This window comes from Sminthopsis crassicaudata, chromosome 5 (assembly GCF_048593235.1).
Source record: "Sminthopsis crassicaudata isolate SCR6 chromosome 5, ASM4859323v1, whole genome shotgun sequence".
NCBI lineage: Eukaryota > Metazoa > Chordata > Mammalia > Dasyuromorphia > Dasyuridae > Sminthopsis > Sminthopsis crassicaudata.
Genome location: NC_133621.1, coordinates 273,440,117 through 273,462,602, shown reverse-complemented (window position 1 = coordinate 273,462,602; position 22,486 = coordinate 273,440,117). Strand labels below are relative to the sequence as shown.

The 22,486-nt window shown below is 33.9% G+C and overlaps 1 pseudogene; it reads right to left on the bottom strand.

The window, feature by feature from the left end:
- Positions 1-4,342: 4,342 nt before the first annotated feature.
- Positions 4,343-22,486, bottom strand: part of LOC141543995 (protein O-mannosyl-transferase TMTC3-like) — a 57,738-nt pseudogene continuing 39,594 nt past the window's right edge.

Sequence of the window (22,486 nt, the reverse complement as noted above, 5' to 3'; positions counted from 1 at the left end):
TAAATGGTGACGTACCTGAGAAATGTTTCCTGGAGATGAGCAGAGAAAGAGCACCAAATATTGGAAGACCTTCATAAATGGAAGTAGTATTAGAAACAATATAAAAAAAGCTCAAATACAATTGCTTTGGGACATATTAAAATAATCTGCCTAATTTGATTTTAATTATTTTAGGGGTTCTAGTTTACATGTTTGGTTTAATCTAAGATGAGGAACAAAAGTTAATGTTGGATTCTTGTGTAGTTGGTGTTAATCCCATTTTCATTTAAGATTTAAGAACCCTGCAGACTGAGAAATATGATGCCTTTTAAAATTTTTTAAATTAATTCCATTAACATGTATTAAGTGCTTACTATATACAAGGTTTTTTTAAATTAAAGCTTTTTTTTATTTTCAAAACATATGTATTGGTAATTTTTCAGCACTGACCCTTGCAAAACCTTGTGTTCCAGATCCCCCCCCCCATTTCCTTTACCCTTTCCCTTAGATGATAAATAATACAATATATGCTAAACAGAAACATGATGTGTTAATGCATACTCCAGAACATTCTTACTTTCTGTAATATTTTAAATACATCTAACCTGAGTTATTCTAACTTTCTTAGTGTAGTTCTTAAAATGATCCTGGGATAATGATCCCAGATAATTTTGTGGAACACTCTTTTCACATTGCAAACATAACTGTACTAGATTTTTTTTTTTGGGGGGGAGATGAGAATTATAAGATTTTCTCCAAATACATCACTGTTTTTTTGTTTAAGGCACAGAGACAAAGCAGGTTGTTGAAGAATCAATTTAATATTAAAGAGAACACATTGACACTACACAGTATTGTTTTTTTATAAGACAATGTAAAAATCACTTCTTTTTAAGGGGTCCCAGGTACTAATGGCTAACGGTTTTGAAACACAGCTCAAATAATGTTGGATTCTAATAATAGATAGTGGCTCATTTTATATAGCATTTAGTCAGGCAGAAGTTTAAAAAAAAAGATTAAAGATAAATATGACAAATATATGAATTCCTGAAGTTTAAATGAACTAAAATGTGACCCTAAATAAGTCAAAATATTTTCTTGGTATTGGTTAAATGTATTAAATTATGTTTAACTTTTAAACTCCCCCCTCCATTTTTTTTTGTCTTTTTGCTGAGGCAATCGGGGTTAAGTGACTTGCCCAGGGTCACACAGACAGGAAGTGTTAAGTGGCTAAAACCAGATTTGAACTCAGGTCCTCCTGACTTCAGGGCTGGTGCCACTGTGCCACCTAGCTGCCTCCCCCTCCAAGTTTTTAAAACCTAAATACAGAAAAGGTAAATATAGAAGTGCATACTAAGAATTTTGTACCTTAACCAATAGGTTCCAAAAAGACTTGAGTAATTATAGAACAATTCTACCAATTTATGTAATCTATGAAAAGCTATTTAGTGACAAATCCTCCTTTTAAGAAGCAGTAAAGAAAGTGACATAGAAAGCATCAGCCTATTGTCATTGCTTTTCCTGAATACCTATATAGTGTAAGCATTAGCTTATTCCTTATGGGAATATTCAGATTCTACTTCTTGGGGTAAAGGGAAGTGGTAATGAGATTTTTTTTAAAATAACTCTCACCTTCCTACAAACCTGTGAAATTTTTTCTTTTGTTGGGATTACTCAAACTCTCTTTGAATTCTTAGAGAAATGGACTTAATGTTGCCCCAAAACAACTGAAGAAACACCAAAAATCTTAAAATATATTTCATTTTAAAACTTTAAATTTTACTAAATTTTTCTGAAGGAATAAAAATAAATAATCATTTTTACACATAGGTCCCAAAGTAATATTAACTATCAAAATTTAAAATTCCAAAAAATAATGTGATGAAACATATTTCTTATAGCCAAAAATTCTGCTGAAATTTTAATTGGTGTGCAACACAAATAGCTTTCAAGAAGTAAATTACTTTGGAATCACAGCATTAGTTGGAGATTAACCAATTTACTAAATGAATATCAAGGTTTTGACATTTTTTAAAATTGTGAAATTTTCATTTAGAGAGGATATATTATTTAGTAGACTGCCCTAATTACACACCAAATAGCATGTCTACTTATATCTTTTTTTTCACTAAAAAAAAATCCTTATTGTTTTTAGCAACATCAATATATATTTTTCCACAACCTAACGATAGTGCTTTATGAAGACATTTCCCCCTGCCACAGCCCATAAGAACTGTTTTTTTATCCTCAGTTTTCCTTACTAGATCTTATTGCAATCTCCACTCAGAAATTTCTAATAAATGTAAGGATTATTAAGTCCATTATGTTTCATTTTCACAAATGGCTATTAATAGGCATCCTATATCCCTAGATACAAGCATAGGAGGTAAGCCTAGAAATTAAGAATCTCTATCTAAAAGGCTTTTAGTAGAGGGTATAGAGGTTTTCTTCAGTGACTCTAAAAAGATTTGCAGTAAATCCTCTACAAAATTGGGTCACCAGTACAATCCATGTCTATTAAAACAGTTTATAAAACTGTCCTAAAAATACCATGAATTATTTTCTGAAATATTTAGCTAGAAATCATAAGCCCTATTCAATGACATATTGAAGTTTTAGCATATTCTAAATGAAAACCACCTTTGAACAGATTTAAAACATTTCTTTATAGAAACATTAACAAAAAATTAAATTTAAAATAAAAATATTTATTTTGAAACATGCATTTTTTCTGGGGTTGAAATTCCAAAAAGTTAAATATTCAAAATGATCATCAAATTGACTCTTCTGAAATTCACAATATTTTGGAAAACAGCTATCAATAAGTGGATAAAGAAGCATTTTTAGTTAATCCACTGAAACATATATGAAAGATAAACTCATTGAAGTAATAGTTTGAGGAAAAAGTTCAGAGAAGGAATGAAACAGGTGTATTTAATAAAGCAATATGAATGTTTTAATGAATCAGTAGTCAAAATAAATATTTAATTAAAATAGTAGAATTTAGTGCTTTAAAAGAAACCAAGTGTCATTTTCTTTTCCTCACAAGTAACACTGGCTTTAGTGGTTCATTGTTCACATGTATTAGCTTAATAAATATTTGTTCAATGAGCATCTAATTTCAAAACTTTGGGGAATTCAGAAAGGTGAGTCTTCCTGATTCTTTGGGATTCTATCCACTGTGCTACCTACTTGCTCACAGAAAAGTTATAAGCTTTGAATGAAATTATAGTTATGTGGTACAAAATTATGTGAGGAAGCTTGATACAATGGAAGGAACAATAACATTAGAGTTAGAAGCCATGCATCAATCCCATCCCACTTCCCTACTTTTGTGACATCAAACACACATTTCCTCAATCTGCAAAATGAAGAAGTTGGACTAGATAGCCTCTTTAATCCTCTCCCACCCTAGATTTATGATTCTCTAGCTTCATGAAGTTATATGAACTAAAATTTAAGGATTTGCAGAGTGAAAGACAAAGAATAAGGTAGAATTATAACAACTGTATGATTTACTAGCTTAATAAATATGCTTCCTCAAAAGAAAATGCAGAAAGTTTCTTTACCATGCCAGTCAGAGGCTTTAAAAACATTTTATACTGTGCTAATGATAGTGATAATGTGAAAATATTTACTGAAATAATTTATTTACATCTTAAACATTAATTGCTTAGAGAAATTGTTTCATTATTTCTTTTGAAAATACTTAAAGCCACATAAAAATGAACCTAGTGTTTTTTTTCAGAGGGAAGTTTCTGGCTAAACACTAGTGATACACAGAAAAATATGATCAAGTAGTATTTTAAAACTACAGTCAGATTCCACTGTGTGAAAACAGACTGGAATCCATAAGAAATAGAAAAATCAAAAAGGGTTGCTTAGTATAAAGCTGCACATATTGAAACTACTGAAATAGTTTCTAATTGAGAATATACATCTGAAAATTTTTCTGCCATTAAACATTTTCTCTGGGCTTTTTAAAAATGGTGATTTCTACATTTTTTCCCCCTGAGGCTGGGGTTAAGTGACTTGCCCAGGGTCACACAGCTAGGAAGTGTTAAGTGTCTGAGACTAGATTTGAACTCAGGTCCTCCTGAATTCAAGGCAGTGCTCTATCCACTGCACCACCTAGCTGCCCCTACATTTTTGACTTAACAAATTTCGGTCATATTTTAAACAACCCCACATTCAACCTAATACATAAAATTTAGTTGATCTATTATTCTCCATGATAAACAACTTATTATAGACTGTTTTTTATTCTTTCTATTTTATAAAACATCCAGTTTGAGCAAACTTTAATTTAAATGCCACAATTTACGGTATTTTCACACTATTGTTATCATAATAATGAATAAGGTTATTCACCATTTTAAATATGTTCAATCCCCTCTAGTCTTTTTAAAGCAGCAACTTTTTTTTTTCAATGTCCCTGATTTCTTTTGTTGTTGTTTTTTAATTTGCATTTTCTTCTGTGTTCAACTTAGACTGGTTTTTATTATCATTTTTCACTGTCTCAGTGTATTTATGTTCACTTTTATTTTGTATAAGTTTTTACACACATGGTCTGAGCTATAGGAAGATACAACCATCATCCACTACCAGAGGAAGAAAATTTAAATCTTATTATATTCAAATGATGATATATATATATATATATATATATATATATATATTCTTCATGTGGTGCTATCAAGTGTCTCAAGAAGGCATTTTTCTGTTTTGATCAAGTCCCCCTCCTAAAAATAAACAATACAAAGATTGTGTTTCAAAACACTCCTTTGCTTCAACTATGTCTCTCTTCTGATTTATCAGAATATCTCCCTTTAAGATAAGATATTTGATGTGATCTGAATAGTAGCAAAGAAGCTCTTCCAGCAAGGGCAAAGCCATTAATTCCTTTGAGGACTGAGAATTTAGAAGAATCAAGTTAAACAAAGCACTTCTGAAGCCTACCTGAAGCTTGATGGCTTTCTTCATCCACATCTCAGCTTCACTGCCCTTTTTGTCATCCATAGCTAGCATGCCCAGATTGAAGTAGCCATTTGCATCATGGGGTTCTTTATACATGGGGTTCATCCTACATAGATGAACAGTTATTTCTTCACTTCAGGCCTTACTTTAGCTTCAACAAAGGCAACAACAAAAACTTTTCATCTTTTTTGTCACCAATGAGATAACTCGGTAAACCTATTTTTTACCAAAACTTTTGGTGAGATAACAGGAGCCTGGGAAAGCAATATAATCACCTTTTATGAAACTCTTCCCTCGTGCTTGTGGCACAAATGAATCCATCATCAGGGTGTGACTAGAAGGTTTGGGAGAGCACAATTAGTTTGTTACACGTAAAATAAAATATAAAATGTTATATTAACTTTGAATAAGCAATGCAGTGAAAAATTTGCCAAATTCTCAAAATCATTATTCTTATGCAACACAGAAATGGTGCCCTGAGCATTCATAAAGAAGTGATTTGCCTAGATAAAGGTTTTAAAAATTGTATTACTAGCACAGATAGCCACATAAGTAGATCAAATATAGAAATTTAGACAAAACTTTAAGTAAATGAAGGCTGTTAATTTGGAGTGAGGTAGATGAACATTTCACTTTCTTAATAAGAAAGCAAAATGGGGTTCTGATAAAGGCCTCATCTCCAAAATATACAGAGAATTGACTTTAATTTATAAGAAATCAAGCCGTTCTCCAATTGATAAATGGTCAAAGGATATGAACAGACAATTTTCAGATGATGAAATTAAAACTATTTCCACTCATATGAAAGAGTGTTCCAAATCACTATTGATCAGAGAAATGCAAATTAAGACAACTCTGAGGTATCATTACACACCTGTCAGATTGGCTAAGATGACAGGAACAAATAACGATGAATGTTGGAGGGGCTGTGGGAAAACTGGGACACTGATGCATTGTTGGTGGAGTTGTGAAAGAATCCAACCATTCTGGAGAGCCATCTGGAATTATGCCCAAAAAGTTATCAAAATGTGCATACCCTTTGACCCAGCCATACTACTACTGGGCTTATATCCCAAGGAACTACTAGAGAAGGGAAAGGGTCCTGTATGTGCCAAAATGTTTGTGGCAGCCCTTTTCATAGTGGCTAGAAGCTGGAAGATGAATGGATGTCCATCAATTGGAGAATGGTTGGGTAAACTATGGTATATGAATGTTATGGAATATTATTGTTCTATAAGAAATGACCAACAGGAGAAATACAGAGAGGCTTGGAGAGACTTACATCCACTGATGCTGAGTGAAACGAGCAGAACCAGAAGATCATTATACACTTCAACAATGATACTGTACGAGGATGTATGCTGATGAAAGTGGATTTCTTCAACATAGAGAAGAGCTAATCCAATTCCAATTGATTAATGATGGACAGAACCAGCTACATCCAGAAAAGGAACACTGGGAAATGAATGTAAACTGTTATTTTTACCTTCTGAATCCAATTCTTCCTGTGCAACAAAAAATTCGGTTCTACACACATATATTGTATCTAAATTATACTGTAATATATTTAACATATATAAGACTGCTTGCCATCTGGGGGAGGGGGTTGGGGGAGGAAGGGAAAAAATCTGAATAGAAGTAAGTGCAAGGGATAATGTTGTAAAAAATTACCCATGCATATGTACTGTCAAAAATGTTATAATTATAAAATAAAATAAAAAATTAAAAAAAAAAAAAAAAAGAAAGCAAAATGGTATGTGATAGTAAGAAGAGACTGAAATGTGGGGACAAGAACCAGAGGTTTGAATTTTGGTTCTATCACTACTTAGATGATTGCAAAGCCATTCACTTTTTTAAGCCTCATTTTCCTTATTGGCATTAGAAAGCACTTGATAAACACCTGATTAATTTGCAGAAAATATAGTATCTGTCCTTTCTACCTCAGGGATATTATAAGGATGAAAGGAAAATAAGCTACTGACACAAAATATTCTAATATGTTTAAGAAAATCATTGGGACAGTAACTATTTTTTTTATTTTAATAATTTTTATTATATATTTTTTATAATATTATCCCTTGTATTCATTTTTCCAAATTATCCCCCCTTCCCTCTACTCCCTCCACCCAATGATAGGCAATCCCATAAATTTTACTTGTGTTACAATATAACCTAGATACAATACATGTGTGTAAATACCATTTTCTTGTTGCACAATAAGCATTAGATTCCGAAGGTACATGTAACCTGGGCAGACAGATATTAGTGCTAACAATTTACATTCATTTCCCAGTGTTTCTTCTCTGGGTGTAGCTACTTCTGTCCATCATTGATCAACTGGAAGTGAGTTGGCTCTTCTTTATGTTGAAGATTTCCACTTCCATCAGAATACATCCTCATACAGTATTGTGGTTGAAGTGTACAGTGATCTTCTGGTTCTGCTCATTTCACTCAGCATCAGTTGATTTAAGTCTCTCCAGGCCTCTCTGTATTCCTCCTGCTGGTCATTTCTTACAGAGCAATAATATTCCATAACCTTCATATACCATAATTTACCCAACCATTCTCCAACTGATGGACATGCATTCATCTTCCAGTTTCTAGCTACAACAAAATGAGCTGCCACAAACATTTTGGCACATATATGTCTCTTTCCGCTCATTAGTATTTCTTTGAGATATAAGCCCAGTAGTAGCACTGCTGGGTCAAAGAGTATGCAGAGTTTGATAACTTTTTGGGCATAGTTCCAAATTGCTCTCCAGAATGGCTGGATTCTTTCAACAATGTATCAGTGTCCCAGTTTTCTCACATCCCCTCCAACATTCATCATTATTTGTTAATGTCATCTTAGCCAACCTGACAGGTGTGTAGTGGTATATCAGAGTTGTCTTAATTTGCATTTCTCTGATCAGTAGTGATTTGGGACACTCTTTCATATGAGTGGAAATAGTTTCAATTTCATCATCTGAGAATTGTATATTCATATCCCTTGACCATATATCAATAGGAGAATGGTTTGGTTTCCTATAAATCAGGGTCAGTTCTCTATATATTTTGGAAATGAGACCTTTGTCAGAACCTTTACTTTTAAAAATATTTTCCCAATTTGTTACTTCCCTTCTAATCTTGTTTGCATTAGTATTGTTTGTACAGAAACTTTTTAGTTTGATGTAATCAAAATCTTCTATTTTGTGATCAATAATGATCTCTAGTTCTCCTCTGGTCATAAATTCCTTCCTCCTCCACAGGTCTGAGAGGTAGACTATCCTCTGTTCCTCTAATCTGTTTATGATTTCATTCTTTATGCCCAAATCATGGACCCATTTTGATCTTATCTTGGTATATGGTGTTAATTGTGGATCCATATCTAATTTCTGCCATATTAATTTCCAGTTTTCCCAACAGTTTTTTTCCAAATAATGAATTTTTATCCCTAATGTTGGTATCTTTGGGTTTGTCAAAGATTAGGTTGCTATATATGTACCCTTTTTTGTCCTTTGTATCTAATCTGTTCCACTGATCTACCGGTCTATTTCTTAACCAATACCAAATGGTTTTGGTGACTGCCGCTATATAATATAGCTTTAGATCAGGTACACTTAGACCACCTTCCTCTGACTTTTTTTTCATTAGTTCCCTTGCAATTCTCGACCTTTTATTCTTCCATATGAATTTTGTTGTTATTTTTTCTAGGTCATTAAAATAGTTTCTTGGGAGTCTGATTGGTATAGCATTGACTAAATAGATTAGTTTGGGGAGTATTATCATCTTTATTATATTCGCTCAGCCTATCCAAGAGCACTGAATGTCTTTCCAATTATTTAAATCTGACTTTATTTTTGTGGCAAGTGTTTTGTAATTTTTCTCATATAATTCCTGACTTCTTTGGTAGATGAATTCCCAAATACTTTATACTCTCAACATTTGTTTGGAATGGAATTTCTCTTTATATCTCTTGCTGTTGCATTTTGTTGGTGATATATAAAAATGCTGAGGAATTTATGTGTGATTCATTTTGTATCCTGCAACTTTGCTAAAGTTCTGAATTAATTCGAATAGCTTTTTAGCAGAGTCTTTGGGGTTCTCTAAGTATACCATCATGTCATCTGCAAAGAGTGATAGTTTGATTTCCTCATTTCCTACTCTAATTCCTTGAATTTCTTTCTTGGTTCTTATTGCCAAGGCTAGCATTTCTAGTACTATATTGAATAGTAATGGTGATAGTGGGCAACCTTGTTTCCTGATCTTACAGGGAAAGGTTCCAGTTTATCACCATTACATATGATGTTTACTGACGGTTTTAAATATATGCTCCTTATTATTTTAAGGAATAGTCCATTTATTCCTATACTCTCAAGTGTTTTTAATAGGAATGGGTGTTGGATTTTATCAAATGCTTTTTCTGCATCTATTGAGATGATCATATGGTTTTTTATTAATTTGATTATTAATATGGTCAATTATATTAATAGTTTTCCTAATATTAAACCAGCCCTGCATTCCTGGAATAAATCCTACTTGATCATAGTGTATTATCCTGGAGATGATTTTCTGAAGTCTTTTTGCTAATATCTTATTTAAGATTTTAGCATCAATATTCATTAAGGATATTGGTCTATAATTTTCTTTCTCAGTTTTCGATCTGCCTGGTTTAGGTATCAGTACCATGTCTGTGTCATAAAAAGAGTTTGGTAGGACTCCTTCATCCTCTATTTTTTCAAATAATTTATATAACATTGGGGCTACCTGTTCTTTAAATGTTTGGTAGAATTCACATGTGAATCCATCTGGTCCAGGGGATTTTTTCCTGGGGAGTTGATTAATAACTTGTTCTATTTCTTTTTCTGAAATGGGACTATTTAAGCAATTTATTTCCTCCTCTGTTAATCTAGGGAGCCTATATTATTGGAAGAAGTCATCCATTTCACTTAAGTTATCAAATTTATTGGCATAAAGTTGGGCAAAATAACTCCTTATTATTTCTCTAATTTCCTCTTCATTGGTGGTAAGATCCCCCTTTTCATTTGTAAGACTAATAATTTGATTTTCCTCTTTCTTTTTTCTGATCAGATTTACCAAAGGTTTATCTATTTTATTGTTTTTTTCATAAAACCAACTCTTGGTTTTATTTATTAATTCAATAGTTTTTTTACTTTCAATATTATTGATTTCTCCTTTTAATTTTTGTATTTCAAGTTTAATATTTGGTTGGGGGTTTTTAATTTGGTCTTTTTCTAGCCTTTTAAGTTGCAAGCCCAATTCATTAATCTTCTCTTTCTCTATTTTCTTCAAATAAGCCTCTAAAGATATAAAATTTCCCCTTATTACTGCTTTAGCTGCATCCCACAGATTTTGGTATGATGTCTCATCATTGTCATTATCTTGGGTGAAATTATTAATTGTTTCTATAATTTGCTCTTTCACCCAGTCATTCTTTAAGATGAGATTATTCAGTTTCCAATTACTTTTTGGTCTTTTTATCCCTAACTTTTTACTGAATGTAGCTTTTATTGAATTGTGGTCTGAGAAGAAGGCATTTATTATTTCTGCCTTCCTACATTTAATTTTGAGATCTTTATGTCCTAATATATGGTCAATTTTTGTATAGGATCCATGAACTGCTGAGAAGAAAGTATATTCCTTTCTATTGCCATTCAGTTTTCTCCAAAGGTCTATCATACCTAGTTTTTCTAATGTTCTATTTACTTTTTTAATTTCTTTCTTGTTTGTTTTGTGGTTTGATTTGTCTAAATCTGAGAGTGCAAGGTTGAGATCTCCCACTATTATAGTTTTACTGTCTATTTCTTCTTGCAACTCTCTTAACTTTTCCTTTAGAAAGTTAGATGCTATACCACTTGGTGCATATATGTTTAGTATCGATATGGCTTCATTATTTATGCTACCTTTCAGCAGGATATAATTTCCTTCCTTATCTTTTTTAACGAGATCAACTTCTGCTTTTGCTTGATCTGAGATAAGGATAGCTACCCCTGCTTTTTTGGCTTTTCCTGAAGCATAATAGATTCTGCTCCAACCTTTTACCTTTACTCTGTATGTATCTGCCTGCTTTAAGTGTGTTTCCTGCAGACAACATATTGTAGGGTTCTGATTTTTGATCCAATCTGCTATCCGTCTCCATTTGATGGGATCGTTCATCCCATTCACATTTACAGTTAAAATTACTAATTCTGTATTTCCTGCCATCATATTATCCCCAGATTATGCTTTTTCCCTTGACCCCCCTGATCCCTCTCCCCGATATTTAATTTACAGACCCCACTTGTGACGTGCAACCCTCCCTTTTTTTTAGTATCCCTCCCTCCAAGTCCCTTCACTTATTCTCCTTTTCCTTTTCCCTTTTTCTCTCCCCCCTTTTAATGAGGTGAGAGAAAAGTCTCTGAAAAACAAATATGTTAATTATTTACTCTTTGAGCCTCTCCTGATGAGAGTAAGATTCACACAATGATTCTCCCCCTCACTAAATTCCCTCAGATATGGTGTATTTTCTATGCCTCTTCCTGGGATGTAGTTTCCCTTTTTTTTTTTATCATTCCTTCCCCTTTTTCTGAAACGACCTCCTTCCCTTTACTACACCCCCCTTTTTTTCTTTTATGTCAGTAAAATCAAATTATCCTTGAGTACTTTTTATATAACCACAACAGAGTTACAGTTCTCAAGGGTTCTGTGTACCTTTTTCTGTTTCTCTTCAGTCTTGTGGATGTAGATCAAATTTTTTGTTTAAGTCTGGTTTTTTTCTTAGAAACATATAGAATTCCTCTATTTCATTGAATGACCATCTTCTTCCATGGAAAAAGATGCTAAACTTAGCTGGGTTGTTCATTCTTGGTTGCAGTCCTTGATCTTTTGCCTTTCGGAATATCAGGTTCCAGGCCCTTCTATCTTTTAATGTGGAGGCAGCCAGATCTTGGGTGACCCTTATTGTGGCACCTTGGTATTTAAATTGTTTTTTTCTAGTTGCTTGCAGGATTTTCTCCTTTGTGTGGTAATTCTGCAGCTTAGCCACAATATTCCGTGGTGTTCTTTTTTTAGGGTCTATTTCAGAAGGAGTTCGATGAATTCTTTCCACATCTACTTTCCCTTCTGTTTCTATTATTTCTGGACAGTTCTCTTTGATAATTTCCTGTAAAATAGAATCTAGGCTCTTTTTTTGGTCATAGTTTTCTGGAAGTCCAATGATCTGCAGATTATCTCTCTAGATCTATTTTCCAGGTCTATAGATTTTCCCAGTAAGTATTTGACGTTGTTCTCCAGCTTCTCTTTTTTTTTTTTTTTTTTTTTTTGTTTTGTTTTGTTTGACTGATTCTTGGGTTCTCTGTGAATCATTCATTTCTATTTGTTCCATCCTGACTTTTAAGGAGCTATTTTCTTCTTTCACAGTTTTAGTTCTTTTTGTAAATGCCCAATTTTGTTTTTAAATGAATTTTTTTGCTCTATTGAATTTTTTTCCATTTCCCTAATTTTTTTTTTGAGAATTATTTTCTTTTTCCAATTCAGAAATTCTATTTTCTTGAGACTTTTTTATCTTTTCCAATTCAGAAATCCTACTTTCCTGTGATTTTTTAACCTTTTCTAATTCACAAATTTTGTTTCCCTGCATCTCCTGTGAATTCTTTATTTTTTCCAACTCCAATTTCAGGATATTGTTATTCTCTATCATACCTTCCCTTTCCTTTCCCCATTTTTCTTCAAACTCTCTTAACTTTTTAATAGTCTCTTCTAGGAGAGAGTTATGTGATGGGGGGCAGGAACCGTTCCCCTTTAGTTTGTTATCTGCTGACTCTTTGCTGTTAACTTCCTCGGGGTTGGATACCCGCTCTTTCTCTGTGTAGAAGGAATCTATAGTTTTTCTGGCTTTTTTGTTCATACTTAAAAAATCTTTTGGGGTCTGTCCCTGGGGTAGGAAATTATTTATTTACTTCTTTACCAGCTTCCTCCCAGACCGGATGGATGCAGCGGCTCTTGGGCCTGAGCTAAGATAGAGCTCTGGAAGAGAGTTCCCCACCCCCTCCCTGGAAGTGCCTCAGAGGTGACTAGCACTGCTTTGCCTTGAGAGCGTTGTGTTCTAGCAGCTTCCCTGATGTTTGAGATTGAAGTAAAGAAGGCACAAAGCCCAGCCTATAGTTCCTGGTGGGGCGTGGATGTCTGCAGCAGGTGACGTGAAAAGCCCCTGTGCTCAAACTGGAAGTGTCTTCCAGAAACCATGGCCCCTACTTCAAAGGTTCTGCTTCTCTGGGACTTCCTGGAGCTGAGTTCCACACCCTCCAGCTAAGCTAGGCAGTGTGTGTTGCCTTGGGCTGTATCTGCCCACTTGTCAATCTCTTAACTATTCTCAGGTGGTAGCTGAGGCCACGCCCCCTGGTGCCGAGATCTGCCAAGTCACCCCCAGGGTCCTGGAAAATCTAATCTATCTGAATTTTTAAGGTATTTTAGCTTTCCCTTCTGCACTGCTATATTATAAGCAGAGAAGAGCTAACAGCCTGTGCCAGATTCCTTTATCTCAGTGGCTTCTCTGATCCCAGAGCCCTTCCCAGCGCAATCTGCGCAGTATGCTAGCACCCAGCCGTCTGTGCTGGCCTCTCTTCTTCCTCCCCTGGGAACTGACCTTTTCTGTTGAAACTCCAGATTCTCTTCAGCTGGTAAGTCGTGCTTCCAGTCCTTGTGGTATCTATCAGTCCAGTTCTATTTCTGAGGCTGATTTATCTAATTGGTTGTGAGGGAGTGAGGACGTTCACAGGGTCGTGCGTTTCTTCTCCACCATCCGGGACAGTAACTATTAATCGATAGGAGCAAGTGATTCATTGTGCTTATCTAAAATCAGAAGAGTTGAGTTTAAATCCTAACTAAGCACTTATTTTCTTTATTAAAGCTTTTATTTTCAAAACATATGCATGAATAATTTTTTTTTATTCATTTTTCCAAATTATCCCCTCCCTCCCTCCACTCCCTCCTCCCATGACAGGTAATCCCATACATTTTACATGTGTTACAATATAACCTAGATACAATATATGTGTGTAAATACCATTTTCTTGTTGCACATTAATTATTAGCTTCCGAAGGTATAAGTAACCTGGGTAGACAGTAGTGCCAACAATTTACATTCGCTTCCCAATGTTCCTTCTCTGGGTGTAGTTATTTCTGTCCATCATTGATCAACTGGAAGTGAGTTGCATCTTCTTTATGTTGAAGATTTCCACTTCCATCAGAATACATCCTCATATAATATTGTTGTTGAAGTGTATAGTGATCTTCTGGTTCTGCTCATTTCACTCAGCAACAGTTGATTTAAATCTCTCCAAGCCTCTCTGTATTCCTCCTGCTGGTCATTTCTTACAGAGCAATAATATTCCATAACCTTCATATACCACAATTTACCCAACCATTCTCCAATTGATGGACATCCATTCAACTTCCAGTTTCTAGCTACAACAAAAAGAGCTGCCACAAACATTTTGGCACATACAGGTCCCTTTCCACTCTTTAGTATTTCTTTGGGATATAATCCCAATAACAGCAATGCTGGGTCAAAGGGTATGCACAGTTTGACAACTTTTTGGGCATAGTTCCAAATTGCTCTCCAGAATGGCTGGATTCTTTCAACAATGTATCAGTGTCCCAGTTTTCTCACATCCCCTCCAACATTCATCATTATTTGTTCCTGTCATCATAGCCAACCTGACAGGTGTGTAGTGGTATATCAGAGTTGTCTTAATTTGCATTTCTCTGATCAGTAGTGATTTGGAACACTCTTTCATATGAGTGGAAATAGTTTCAATTTCATCATCTGAGAATTGTATATTCATATCCCTTGACCATATATCAATAGGAGAATGGTTTGGTTTCCTATAAATCAGGGTCAGTTCTCTATATATTTTGGAAATGAGACCTTTGTCAGAACCTTTACTTTTAAAAATATTTTCCCAATTTGTTACTTCCCTTCTAATCTTGTTTGCATTAGTATTGTTTGTACAGAAACTTTTTAGTTTGATGTAATCAAAATCTTCTATTTTGTGATCAATAATGATCTCTAGTTCTCCTCTGGTCATAAATTCCTTCCTACTCCACAGGTCTAGAGGTAGACTATCCTCTGTTCCTCTAATCTGTTTATGATTTCATTCTTTATGCCCAAATCATGGACCCATTTTGATCTTATCTTGGTATATGGTGTTAATTGTGGATCCATATCTAATTTCTGCCATACTAATTTCCAGTTTTCCCAACAATTTTTCCGAATAATGAATTTTTGTCCCTAATGTGGGTATCTTTGGGTTTGTCAAAGATTAGATTGCTATAGATGTACCCTTTTTTGTCCTTTGTATCTAATCTGTTCCACTGATCTACCGGTCTATTTCTTAGCCAATACCAAATGGTTTTGGTGACTGCTGCTATATAATATAGCTTTAGGTCAGGTACACTTAGACCACCTTCCTCTGACTTTTTTTTTCATTAGTTCCCTTGCATTTCTCGACCTTTTATTCTTCCATATGAATTTTGTTGTTATTTTTTCTAGGTCATTAAAATAGTTTCTTGGGAGTCTGATTGGTATAGCACTAAATAAATAGATTAGTTTGGGGAGTATTGTCATCTTTATTATATTTGCTCGGCCTATCCAAGAGCACTGAATGTCTTTCCAATTATTTAAATCTGACTTTATTTTTGTGGCAAGTGTTTTATAATTTTTCTCATATAATTCCTGACTATTCTTTGGTAGATGGATTCCCGACTATTCTTTGGTAGATGGATTCCCAAATACTTTATACTCTCAACATTTGTTTGGAATGGAATTTATCTTTGTATCTCTTGCTGTTGCATTTTGTTGGTGATATATAAAAATGCTGAGGATTTATGTGGATTTATTTTGTATCCTGCCACTTTGCTAAAATTCTGAATTATTTCTAATAGCTTTTTAGCAGAGTCTTTGGGGTTCTCTAAGTATACCATCATGTCATCTGCGAAAAGTGATAATTTGATTTCTTCATTTCCTACTCTAATTCCTTGAATCTCTTTCTCGGCTCTTATTGCCGAGGCTTGCATGAATAATTTTCAACATTTGCCCTTACAAACCTTGTGTTCCAAATTTCCTCCCTCCTATTATTCCCCCATCCCCTCTCTAGATGGCAAGTAATTCAATATATGTTAAACATGTATAATTCTTTTATATGTATTTCCACAATTTTCATGCTGCACAAGAAATAGCAGATCAAAAAAGAAAAAGAAAATGAGAAAGAAAACAAATGTACACAAACAACAATTAAAAAAAAGTGAAAATACTATTTTGTGGTCCACACTCAGTTTCCACAGTCCTCTCTCTGGAGCACCTTATTTTTTAGGCACTCTTCCAAGCTCATCTGAAAATGAGGAAGTTGATATCTAAGCTCTCTTAAAACTTAGAGTCATTTTAAAAATAGTAAATCTGGAAGCATCCTATTAATAGGTACTCTATTAAAAGGGATTTTTTTACTTCACTGAGTTCACAGCTTTTTCTATGAAAGTAAATATTTCATCTTATCTCTAACAAATTGTTGAACTGAATTACCAAAAAGAAAAGGATCTAGGCACAAAGATGGCATCCTTAATTAGTTTTTGGTAGTGTGCTATAATAAAATAACATTTATCTTATTAGTCAGCAAAATTTGGTTCTAAGTCAAATCTCTCAGACCCTCTAGCTTTCTCATCTGCATGTCATTGGGCTAGACTAGATGATGTCTAAAATTATCTCTGATCTCCAAAGAGCTAATAAAACTTTGTTATCAGATGAATGAAACTCTCTTTCTAAAGTATGAATATAATTTTGAACAAAATTAATTTTAAGCCTTTCAAATATGTTAAATATTTTACTGTTAATAAAATATCATTCTCAAACATTTAGGCTTAGGATAAATCTCATAGAGAATAAAATCAAAATTAGGTAACAGCACTGAAATAACTTACATTACTCCTCTGAATAGTATCAGGCAGACTCTATCTACCCAGAGAGCCCTCCATGTTCTCCCCTTTCCAAGTGATGTGCCCAAGTCCCATAAAGTCCCAGTTTTTGGATGGACATATTCATGTTAATTCTCTGATAAGTGGGCAATCATGAACTCCTGTAATGTTCGAGCTAGCTTTCTGGAGGTCCTTCAGATGGCAGCAGGATAAACACTACAAGAATGGTCAGGAATAGAGTCTAGAGTCTTTATTTTGGCCCAATCTTGATCTTAGTGGAGGAGTGTGAGAGGCAGGAGAGCCACCAGGAGGATGGTCAAAAATGGAATGTCTCATTTCCCGTCCTTCTTAGCCCTTATTATATATTTATATATAATATATATTATATATTATAATACCTTATTATAATTACATCATTACAGCATACAGATTATGTATGAACTAGAGAACCATTACATCACCATGCTAAGATCTAAGTAAGTATATATAACTAAAGAACCGTTATCTCATCGATTTCACTGAGTTAACACCTTGTTATAAGTATCCTTGTTTCAAGTATACTTCTCCAAAGTTCCCTCCCTCTACATCCTATGATCCTGGCATGATGAAAGATTTATATTTTGTCATGTGTCCTGCAGCAGCCATCCTGCTCTAAAGACAACTGTACTTCCCTTCCCTACTCATTCAGGCTTCAGACCTTGGGGCAGTGCCAACTGCATAACCACTAGGTTTTGCCATTTGACTGACTTCTACAGGAACTCTTTGAGAGCTGGGACTATTGTTTTTCTACTTATATCTCTTGCATAAAGCAGTGTTTGACAAACAATAAGTACTTAATAAATGATTTTATATTCCATCTTGGATAGCAAAATCCTAAAATACTAAAGATGAAGTTGTTTTCCCAAATGACAAAACTCTCTCCTTAATCTATCTGCAATGATTTTGTTCATGCAAAAGTTTTACTATTTCATGTACATAGAAGTATCTATTTTTTTTAAAAGTTCCAATTGCTTCTATCCTTTGGTTCAGAACTATTTTCCAAACCATTATTTGTGAAATGCTGTTCTCTGATGTTTTTAATGTTATGACTTTTAATTTTCAGATCTTGACTTTATTTTGAGCTTATTGTATCATATGGCTTGAGATACAGGTCTAAAACCTAATTTGTCAAACTGCTTTCAGGTTTTCCTAAAATTTCTCTTCAAATAAGAAATCTCAAAAAGTTTAGTATTTTTTGACTTTATCAAACACTGCACAATATCAATCTTAATAACTCCAGATTCTTCCTAGTCTAATCTAATTATCTATATTTCTATTTTTAAACAATACCAATTAGTTTTGATGATTACTGTTTCATCATATAATTTAAGACCTGGAAGTACTATTTCCCTATATTCTTATTTTTTTTCCTATTACTTCTCTTGAGATTCCAGTCTTTTTTTTCCCCTTCCAAGTGTTTCTTAGTAGACTAAATTTCTAGATATTTTATGAAGTTTGTAGTTATTTTGAATAAGATTTCCCTTCCAAAATAATCATGTATTTAAATAAACATAAAAGCACTTACTCTACTAGGTCTGGGGGTGGATATATTGCTCAGTTAAGATAAAGTGTTTTCCCTCATGTGCTTTTATACAGTTGTGGAAGCTGGAGTGGGAGTGGTGTAGAAAGAGGCATAAATAGGTAATTGGGAAAAATGAAAAATATCATTAGGGAGTAGAAAAACTATTATGGTAAAACATTACTTCCTAAGAATATCATTCTAACAAATATCTAAGAATTATGTGTATTTAGTATAATATTGCATTTAAATGCTTTATTTCAAGAACTTGAAAAATTCATTCATTCTATTATTATATAATTTTATTTAGGTCACCAATTTTCCACATATATGTGAAGTTTGTTAAAGGGGTAAGTATATACTAGTTATATTTCCGAATTATGACAAATAAATATAATAAATAAAAATTATTTATTGGGACACTGGGAGATGACCCTGATTTAACTAGAAATACATTTTAAATATGCCAATATACCTGTTTCTTGCATGAGCAGGGCAGAATTGAATTGTGTTAGTTTATGATTAGGATTTATCTTCAAAGCCCAGTCAGTTTTGAAGCCTTCAGTTGATTCTTTAAGTTCAATATTAACCACTGCTAAGTTGTACCAGAGGTCTGCATTGCTTCAGTCAAGATCCAATGCCCTAAGATATGATTCCTTTGCTTTTAGAAGTTTATTCATTTTTAAAAGTAATACTCTTCTGTGGAAGAAGAAAACCAAAACTTTAGTTTAGAATATTACCTTTACACTTGCAACTTAAAAAGGTTTGACAAAGTAAGCTTTCCTAGGTACTCACTCTACAACCTTTCAAATTTTTTCTCAAAAATAATTTAATCTTAATTAGAGATTACAGCAATGTCTGTTACTCCTATGTTTACCATTCATTTTGCTTTGTTAGATAGGGCATGAAGTAATTTAAAAAACAGGAGAAAAATGTACCTCAGCTTAAAATGTTAGCTGAACAGAAGGAAAGAAAGAAAGGAAGGAGAAGAAGATAGGGAGAAGGGAAGAAGAAAGATCTGCCCTGATATTTTAAGGAAGGACTTAAATAACTTGTCAAAGTAAATATTATTAAACATGATTGCTGAACGAGATAGATTTTATCAAAAAAGAAAAAAAAAGGCACTAGGTAGATGCCATATAGACAGGCACCCAAGAACACTGTGGACATAGATTATATGAATGAGAATAGAGGCAGCTCCAGTTGAAGCCTTTCTTGAGCATCATTGAGTTTGGGGTTTTAGGAGAAAGAAGCAGGTTTCTAACAGCAGCTTTGATAATATGAAAGGGAGTCAAACAGGAATGAACAGGATTGCCCCTGAGTGAGGATCTCATTCAGGCTGGGTAGCATAAATTTATAATGTATCCTTTTTGGATAACTTTATGATTTCCCCCCCAGTAGTGTTCAATAATTTGAAAAGATAGAAAAGACAGATGATGGGCATGATTCCTAGATCTGAGGATTAGCAAGATCTAGGATAGAAGCAAGATATTCAAAGGCAGGTGGCAGTGAATTGATAGATTGATTGCATACATGTATAAGAGAGAGCAAGAGAAAGAGAGTGCAAGTGAGACAGATAACATCTCACACACACAAATAAATTATTTTGATAGGAGGATAGTGTTAAAAATTTGAAGGAAATGACCTTGGGCAAGTCACTTAACCCTAATTGTCTCACTAAAAAACAAAAACAAAAACAAAAAAAACAAACAACAATCAAAAACAAAAACAAAAAGAATTTGAAGGCAATAAATTGAATCCATAAAGTCAAAAAGTCAAATCAGGATAAAAGAACAGGAAAATATTCTAATTTAATATAAAGATATCATGATGAGAGTGAAAATTAGACTCAGATGGAATGCTATAGTGGGAAAAGGTAGAAGTGCAGAATAAAAGCAAAAAAATTCTAAACACCAATTTGGGATGCCAGAAACAAAATTCTTCCAAACTCTGGCAATATAGGAACTCTAAGAAGATTTGATGAACATAAAAAAAAAAAAATAGGCCCTAAAAGCTCTGACTAGTTGAGTCTCAAAATTTACATTAAAAAGAATTTATTATTTCAACTATTTCCTGGGTACTTTGAAAAAGGTTTTTGGTGGAGGTGAGAAGCAGAGAACTAGAAGACACACACACACATCATTCATAATTAAGGAACTATTACGAGATGAATCTTTAAAGGTTTTTGTTTTTACCCCCTCAAACTATAGATTATGGAAAAAAATGACATAATTCAGCTACAAGTATTTGCAAAGACAAAAAAACAATCATATAAGAACAGGATGAAATTAAAATCAATACCTGCTAATATAAGCTTGTCTGAAATCTGGCTGCATGCTAATTGCTTGTTGATATAACTAATCTGCTTCTTTAAGTTGAGACTCATTTACACAAATGATGTTAACAAGATTAATATAAATATTTAAAGGATTAGGAGCAATTTGTGCAACATATTTTTTTTTTTTGCCCAGAATGATGTTTAAAAAAATACTTTTTTATGATTTATGCTACTAGGGCAAAAGAAATTAATATCATGTGACTAAATTAAAAATCATATATAGAATATCCACACAAGATGATTTTAATAATAAATGACATTTCTAACCATTTAAAATCATTCCCCACACCCCAGGCTGGGGTTAAGTTAGTTGCCCAGGGTCACACAGCTGGGAAGTGTTAAGTGTCTGAGACCACATTGAACTCGGGTTCTCCTGAATTCAAGGCTCCATCCACTACACCACCTAGAGTATTAACATGATATACAAATGATCTATGATCTTGGCATGAATTTGCCCTTAAAAAACACATTATTTTGATCCATCCATGCCTGTTTATCCCTCTGGACGCCATTATATCTTCCCATAAATTTGTCACAGGGTTTGTCTTTCTTGTTTAAAACACATCATAAAAATACTAATAGAACATCCCTCACTCTCAGCATATGACCAGCCCATTAATAATATTTTATTTCTGGGCACTAGAAGCAGAAAAGGTTGAACTCCTAACTTCTGTTTCTTCCCAGAACCTGGGCTGCTCCACCTTAGGTCTGGAGAGTATACATAGCTAGTAAAACTACTTCAAAAGTTAAGAAGCCATCTTTTCAACACTTTCAAGACTACTAGATCTTACCACCTTCCTTGCAGTTAAGACCTTCAGATTCCTTAGCTGTGTCATCTTCCCTACCATGAAACTCTGTGCATTTCCTGAAGTAAAATCCTTCCTATATGTGTTGTCTCCTAAATTTAGATTTTCAATTTGGATCCTCAGTCATTGGCACACAGCGAGTATATTCAATTCTTTTCCATTTATTCATTAATTCATTTATTCTAATATCCACTGAGAAACTGAAAGTATAACAAAAATCAAAGATTTGAAGTGCTGTTTAGGGGCAGGTCAATTCTCCAGGATCCTCCATAGCTGTGGATCTTAGCATCTGAAGGAGTTGCAGGATAGCCTTTGCTGACACAGGTGTTGTGGACTAGGAATGAGATTAATTAGAGGCAGAGGGAAGAAGAGAAAGGTCAGACAATGCAGTGGCCTTCCAGTCTCCTTGTATCATCCTCTCACAAGAGGAGATCTATTCTGGGTTGGATCTCTGGCAGCCACTATCAGGTGGCTTCAATGTATTCCAACAGCTCTCCTGTATATTTCAACAAAGTGCTTGATTCAATTTTAATCTATTGGAGGCTGTAGTGTTATGTGATTCAAAACCATAAAGCAGAATATTGAAACAACAACAACAAAAAAACTTATTTGAAGAAGTTTGTGGTTATTAAAGATGCTCTGAAATTACCTCTCTCATATGTCTTTAGGACGGGTCTCTTGCTATATTCTGTTTTGTAGAAGTAGGTTATTTCCAGCCCCAATAAACTTTTTGGGTCCCTTCTCCTTGAAAAAAATCCCCTCACTATCTTTCACATCCAATAGTTTATGTTCTCCTAGCATTATAGATTACAGTAAATTTTCTTTAATGTCACTCTCACCTATCTCTTTTCCTTCCTGTTTTCTGTAAGCAAAAGTATGTAG